Here is a 6,265-nt window from a genome sequence, read left to right on the forward strand (position 1 = left end):
GATTATTATGCACTCTATTTCCAATTACGTGAGCAGTCATCAGCATTGCTAGAGGCCATACTGCTATTTCTTTTTAGTTTTTTTGAGTTCTCTTTTTTGAGTTTCACTTTTAGTTTGAATAACAGAAAAAAGGCAAATTCTCTGCTGTATCCACATACCATTTATCTCTACAAAATACGAGACGAAAAAGAACGATTTTTTTAGAAGGGATATAATAGAATTTTTGGATTGACTATTACTATAGCCTAATATATTTATATAATAGATATATAGAATATTATTCTAAATTTTCAGTTTTATTGGATGGACTGATGTAGACAACAAACATTTAATTACATTAAATATACATTTAAATACATTAAATATACATTTAAATGAAATATGCATTAAATATTCTAAACTAAATATTAAATATAATAATATATAAATAAGATTATTTAGTAAGATAAATATAGTAAGAAATATAAAAATAAATATGGAAATAATATATATTAAGATATAAGGGTATATAGAATAATATAAATAGAACTAAAAAAAAGAGTGTTTTTATTAAATTAAGAACGCCCTGTGATCTTCAACCAATTCTGTGCTTCAATATAATTACCGGGGGTAAGGGCTATAGCTTGTTTCCAATATTCAGCGGCTTGATCAAACCAAGCCTCAGCAATTTCGGAATCTCCCTGTCGAATGGCCTGTTCTCCGCGGTCGGAATAGGTGAGTAAATTCCTTCCCTTAGAACCGTACTTGAGAGTTTCCTGCCTCATACGGCTAAGCAGTCAATTGTTCCATTTTTCTGGAATTAACCAAAAGAAAATGGAATGAGTTAACTACATGAGTTTCAAACTTGAATTTTGATTAAAAAAGGGTTTCATCTCTTTTTCTTTTTATTTTTATAGTTTTATCTTTTCTCCTACCTTCCGAAGAATAACACATCTACATTAAAATTCTCTAATTTTCTGAAAGGTAACTATCTCAATTTCATATATCATATACTTTCTAATATGACATTTCTATGGTCTATAGAATCTTTGAGAAAGACTTCTTTTTATTTTTCATAAGAAAGAAAAGACTTACTATCTGTGGGATCTGATACTACACCGCTGCTCAAAACCTTAGGGTAGGGGATCAACTTTATTACATAAGTGGATTCCTAACTCTTATATCATGATAGATTTTGTATCATGATATAAGTTGTAAGCAATTCTTATTATCTCGGCCTAAAACCTCGCCAATTGATCTTTACGGCGCTTCCTCTATCAATTGGATCTTTTATCCATAGAAAAAAGTATCTAGGCATATCTCTATTTCTTCATTTTTTTTACTTTTATATTCTATGAAGTTTTTTTGTTTCCTACAACTGATAAAAATCGTAGTTTTGAATGATATATATGTACAAAGCCTTTTTTTCTATAGTGGAGATAGTCGCACGTAATGACAGATCACGGCCATATTATTAAAAGCTTGGGGTAAAAACGGATTTCGTTCGAGTGCCCGAAAATAATATTCTCAAGCTTTTGTATGTTCTCCGTTACTTGTGTGAATAAGGCCTATGTTATAAAGTATATAACTTCGATCATAGGGATCAATTTCCAGTCGCATAGCCTCATAATAATTCTGTAAAGCTTCTGCATAATTTCCTTCAGATTGCGCTGACATCCGTTACGGTCGTCATTCAGTTCAAAGAATCTCCACTCCAGAACCGTACGTGATATTTTCATCTCATACGGCTCCTCCTTTATGTGTATAATGAAAAAAAATGAATACATTAAATCAAAAAAGATTCCAGTATTCTCTCTCATTATCACCTGTGCAGGGCTAGTGTTTTTACAAGAAATCTCTAGCCAACCTTCCTGTAAAAGATCTTTTCTTAACATCAAGTTTGTTGGTACTGGATAAAAAGGATAACTCCAACAATATCTTTGTCCTCAACGCCGCTTAATTTCCCGGAATTAGTCACCTCAACACCCTTCGATGGTTATACGGGTATCCAAAAATACGAACGAGATGGATGCTTGTTGTCCCAACCATTCTTGTTAGTTCCGATCCCGAAAAGAAAGGAAGAATTTTTTTACAAAGTTTTCGTGTTGTCGATTCCTAATCGTAGTGCTTCTTCCCCCATGCCGCCTATTGCTACTAGTGGAGTAAGGTTAATCTAACTCCATAGTATAGGTATAACCTTTCGCTTAATACTAAAAATCTATAATTGAAGCATATGAGGCTGCATTAATCGGGGATACACGACAGAAGGAATTTCTTTTTTATTTGTAAACTTCACCTTCAGCAAGCGTCGGTTTTTTGCCATTTTTTTACGAATAAAATAATGTGTCTTTCTCATAAGACTGAGATCGGTAAAAAAAATAATCAAATCGCACCATCTCTGTAATAAGTAAATGCCTCCTTTTCTCCCGAGGTTGTCAGAATTATTCGTAATAAGATATTGGCTACAATAGAAAAGGTCTTGTCAATAAAATTTCCATTTATCCGAGATCTAGGCATAGGTAGGAATCCATTCGAAAATTGAATTCTTTATCGCGTGAGAAAAAAGAATCCCACAAACAAAGGAATTGTACAATACAAATAGTACGAAATAACGTAAAAAAGGACTCATTAATGAATTTTTTTAGCCTACGGCCTAGAAGTTGGTTTTTTTTATAAAAAAAAATTATTTCGTATAGGTCGAATTGATTATTTATTTTATATGGGCGCCTGTCCAAAAATGGAATATGAATCATTCACTATTGCTCCGGTTTCTAGGCCATAATCATCATGGGGGAGAGATGGCCGAGTGGTTCAAGGCATAGCATTGGAACTGCTATGTAGGCTGTTTGTTTACCGAGGGTTCGAATCCCTCTCTCTCCGTTAATTCATCAATCTGCAATATCTCAAATGCCAACGGATACCATTATTCCAACTTTAGTTGCTATGAATTTTCAATTCCAATTTTGTTGGTAATATGAAATGCAAAATACTGGAAAAAGTGGACAGGGAATGCAAATCGTCCTATATCCATGTAGATGATACCTGAATGAGCTAAAATTCTCGTATCAAAACTCTTGTTTTTCTAGTTAGTATTAAGTCTGACGAGAATAATATTCTACAACCAGCAATTCGTTGATTTTCAAACCAACCCATTGACTATCTATTATTTGATTTACTAATCCTTTATATTGGAATGGATGAAGGGTTAAATGGTTTGGCAATTCCTCACGTGGGGCTGAATCCAGAGAATTTTGAATCAGAGCTTTCGATTTTTGTTCATCTTTCGCTGTAATAATATCTTGAGGTTTGCAGCGATAACTTGGTATATCTACTATACGACCATTAACTAAAACATGTTTATGGTTAACTAATTGGCGGGCTTGAGGAATAGTCGAAGCCATACCCAATCTAAAAAGTATGTTATCCAAACGCATTTCAAGTAATTGTAGTAAAACCTGACCGGTTGACCCCTTGGCTTTTCCGGCGATACGAATGTATTTAAGCAATTGGCGTTCTGTAAGACCATAATGAAAACGCAATTTTTGTTTTTCTTCTAAACGAATACGATATTGAGATTTTTTACCGGAGCGTGATTGGTTTCTAAATTCGCTTCCGACTGTAGGCTTTTTACTAGTTAGTCCAGGTAAAGTCCCCAGACGGCGTATTTTTTTGAAACGAGGCCCTCTATAGCGTGACATAAAGACTCTCTTTTTAATTAAAAAATGAAAAATTGAAATTAAAACTAAACTAAATGACAAATATGATATGAGAAATGAAGCGAAATTCACAAAAGCATTGTAGTACAAAGAAGAATTGTATGAATTCTATCAATATCTGAACCTTATTCTATTTATAGAGAAAAAAAGAGGTTTGTTTCTTGAGTTGTTCTACAGAGATCAAACTTCACCAATTTTTGATTCCTAAAAAAAAGACATTATTCATTTTTAAAAAATAAAACAACAACAAAAAGAGAAAAGCCGGCTATCGGAATCGAACCGATGACCATCGCATTACAAATGCGATTCTCTAACCTCTGAGCTAAGCAGGCTCATATAAAAGAAAATGCGCATGCATAGGAATTAAATAAACTAATAGGATCTTAGTTATTAACAATTTGGAATTTGCTATTCCGAACATAATGAATATGTCATAATTCAATTATTACAAATTTTTTATTAAAATAAAATTAGAAAAAAAATATATATTTTATTTCTTTTATTTATTATCATTTCGAATTTGTAAAAATTCTATTACAGTTACAGTAATTATATTAATAGATTAATATAGTAATATATACTATTAATATAGTAATATATATTATATACTAATATAAATAGTATCTAGAATTTAGAATATTCTTATCCATTAAGATTTAATATGTATAAATCTATCCATAATCTATCTATAAAAGATTGGATTATCAGGATAAATTTAACCATATATTTATATCCTTAAATTAATTGAATTTATATAAGATAAAGAATTCTCAATTTATATACAGAATGAATTCTAAAAAGTAATTATCAATTCGATATCTCTATCGAATTTCTATTTTATTCGAAATAATCAAAAGAATATCTCAACTGAAAGAAAGAGAAAGACCCAATCCAGATCATAATGAAAGATTCCCGTGTTTTCCTTCGGAAAGGTAAAAACTAAGACGAAAAAAAAATCGACCCTTCGAGTATTACAAATTGTATGAAAAAAGATTATAGAAGTAAGGGGCTTTAAAAAAGATATAGATATATGGTATCTATCTATGTATATTGAATTGCGAATATAGAAATAATACAATTATTTCAGATTCGACAAAATCTGGATATCCGATATAGATGAAAGAAAGTAAATAAAATGGGTGGAAACATTTTTTAATAGCGGAATATATTTCTAATAAATTCTACAGTTCCGACATAATTATAAAAAAAACATCTTAATGTGATTCTAATCGCAAGGAAAAAAAGGGGGTATGGCGAAATTGGTAGACGCTACGGACTTAATTGGATTGAGCCTTGGTATGGAAACTTACCAAGTGATAACTTTCAAATTCAGAGAAACCCTGGAATTAACAATGGGTAATCCTGAGCCAAATCCCGTTTTCGGAAAGGAAATAAACATTAAGAAAGCGAGAATAAAAAAGGGATAGGTGCAGAGACTCAATGGAAGCTGTTCTAACAAATGGAGTTGACGACCTTTCCTTTCGCGTGAGGAAAGGAATCCTTCTGTACAAATGAAATTCTCGAAAGGCTATATAGAAATATGTATATAGACTTATTTACGTATTTGTACTGAAATACTATTTCAATTGATTAATGAATACACTACTCGAAATCCCTATTTTTGAATCCTTATATCACAAATGGAAAGATGTCTATCACAAATGAAAGATGTGAATCAAATCAATTCCAAGTTAAAGAAATAATTGAATATTCATATTAACTGATCAATTTATTCACTCCATCCTAGTCTGATAGATCCTCTGAAGAACTGATTAATCGGACGAGAATAAAGATAGAGTCCCATTCTACATGTCAATCTCGACAACAATGAAATTTATAGGAAGAGGAAAATCCGTCGACTTAAGAAATCGTGAGGGTTCAAGTCCCTCTATCCCCAAAAGACCTGCTTAACTCTCTAATTCTTTTTCCCATATGTTAGTTTTTTTTTTTCAATTTTGGAAATTCGTTATGTGTCTTATTTAGTATAGTCTTTCACAAATGGATTCGAGTAGAGTTTTTCTTTCTTTTTCTTATCATAATCAACAATCATAAGTATTTGTTTGGAATATGTATTGGAATACATTGGAATCTATTTGGACTATGGAATAAGAATAATATATTCTTATATATATATGCTAATAATAATAATAATATATATTCTAATTAGAATTTTTTTTGTCTTGTTTTTAGTTGATATGGAGTCATTGACATATATTTAAGTAATCTAATAAGATTAATATAATGCCTCAAGAGAGGTCGGGATAGCTCAGCTGGTAGAGCAGAGGACTGAAAATCCTCGTGTCACCAGTTCAAATCTGGTTCCTGGCACATGATGAATTTGTATGAGTATCTTTTATCCATAATCTATATTCATTAAAATGAAATAGGAATATGGATTGTGAATAATAGATACGTATTCTTTTTTATCGGATGTTGATACATATAAATTTATCCATCTAGGTGTCTGGAGATGTTTACTAGATGAGTAAAGAATAGGTGTATGTTCCCGGTATATGTTTATGTCTATAACATTAAATTAAATAGAATATGTAAAAAAGTGAACCCCCTTT

General features: G+C 31.3%; 3 non-coding genes across 3 annotated transcripts; 2 read left to right on the forward strand and 1 right to left on the reverse strand.

Annotated features, from left to right (window-relative positions):
- Positions 1-2,771: 2,771 nt before the first annotated feature.
- TRNAS-GGA (transfer RNA serine (anticodon GGA)) lies at positions 2,772-2,859 on the forward strand. The gene has a single exon. It is a non-coding gene; the product is annotated as a tRNA-Ser (tRNA).
- A 1,095-nt stretch (positions 2,860-3,954) lies between these two features.
- On the reverse strand, positions 3,955-4,027 carry TRNAT-UGU (transfer RNA threonine (anticodon UGU)). Its single transcript has one exon. It is a non-coding gene; the product is annotated as a tRNA-Thr (tRNA).
- Positions 4,028-5,950: 1,923 nt separating this feature from the next.
- Positions 5,951-6,023, forward strand: TRNAF-GAA (transfer RNA phenylalanine (anticodon GAA)). The gene has a single exon. It is a non-coding gene; the product is annotated as a tRNA-Phe (tRNA).
- Positions 6,024-6,265: the final 242 nt, after the last annotated feature.

The sequence above is a fragment of the Arachis hypogaea genome, chromosome 9 (genome assembly GCF_003086295.3).
Source record: "Arachis hypogaea cultivar Tifrunner chromosome 9, arahy.Tifrunner.gnm2.J5K5, whole genome shotgun sequence".
Classification (NCBI taxonomy): Eukaryota; Viridiplantae; Streptophyta; class Magnoliopsida; order Fabales; family Fabaceae; genus Arachis; species Arachis hypogaea.